The sequence below is a fragment of the Panthera tigris genome, chromosome C2, assembly GCF_018350195.1.
Source record: "Panthera tigris isolate Pti1 chromosome C2, P.tigris_Pti1_mat1.1, whole genome shotgun sequence".
Lineage (NCBI taxonomy): Eukaryota > Metazoa > Chordata > Mammalia > Carnivora > Felidae > Panthera > Panthera tigris.
Window position 1 is genome coordinate 37,379,711 of NC_056668.1, and position 1,565 is coordinate 37,381,275.

Here is a 1,565-nt window from a genome sequence, read left to right on the forward strand (position 1 = left end):
TTCCTATAACCATAGCTTGTTGTTTCAAACGTGACTATTTGATCCAAGGGAAATTATTTAATTTCCATTCAACAACCAATACAGATTTCTTTTTTGGGAAGTTGAACTAAATAATACTAACACATCAAGTTAGTAAATTTGTGTTAAGATCTAAATTTGTGTTAAGATCTCATTAGTAGTAAAACATCACAGTAAAAGTTTAACAATTTCTTTTGCCAAAACTCTCACAATTGCTCTAGGTCACACATTTCCTGAAGCTTATTTACAAAAAGTCTCCTCCTCCTCTTTTTTTTTTTTTCACTTGTTTGTCACCAGTGCCCTGAAAACAAATTTATCTTTATAAAAATAATCAACAGGTGAAAAAAATACCTTCACCTGTGGAATTAGATAGTTTTAGTTTGTACTTACAATGATCCTTAGCAGCCATTTATATAATTGAATTAAGGTTGAAGTATCAAAAGCAGTTAGAAGCATTGGTATCCCTTGAAATAAGAAAAATGTCATGGTATCCCTTGAAATAAGAAATATGTAACTTTACACACATATGTATAGTTTTATATGTGTGTATGTTTAATGTTTATATGCTATATGACCTTCTTGGATCTTAATGTAATAACAATCTATCCTCTCTGGTGGAAAATGGGATACTGGTAGCCCCTGGAATGCCACAGCAAATATTACATTAGTTGGTAGCAGCCTGGAATAACGTGCCTTTGGAAGACAATGGCTTAAATCGTTAAATAACTGCTGTGCTATATTTCTGTGGTAGGAATGATGACTCTACATACACTAAATTCTTCTGACGGCACAGGAGAATTAACAACAACAATAAAATGACAAGTTCAGACCTTCAAATAACCAGGTCATGGCACAGTTAAAGAACATGCTTCTATGATTTCTCCAAAAATATATTTTATCTCTTATAATAAAGGAGCCAATATTTCTGAAACCAGATCCAAAATTTGATTCTGAAGACAGAAGTACAAACAAGTTGAATCCCGATCCTTTCAAGGTCTTTTGTTGATTAGGAAATAGCAATATCCTGAAGATTATACTAGAGACATTTGAGAGGATTTAGATGAATCTGAGGATTTAGGTGGATCTTACTGATCCTTTCTTACTATTTCCTTACTATTTCCTTTTCTCCAGTGTAAGGAGACTACACTCTTTTTCTTTTAAGAGCCTGTACTGTCTTCATCTGAAACAATCACTATTCTTCATGATACCCATTTGTATTAGTTATTATTATTTCCAAAAGTATTATTAGAGTCTGACTTAAAAATTCCTGAAGGGAATGAGTCCAAAGTCATTGGAGGAGGAACTTAGAGGAGACAACATTTGCACCAAAAGAAGAGCAAGGTTTTGATACTTTTATCAGGGAAAATATGGAGCAATATGTATGGAAATTAATTCTTAAGGTCAAAAAACAGTCAAGAAGGAAAATTCATTTAAAGTGGGCTGAATTTAGCAATATAGGCACATATACTAGATATTTTGGACTAATGTGTTAGTTGACTTATGGTGCTTGGATCGATAACCAAAACCTAATCTAAATGGTGTCTATT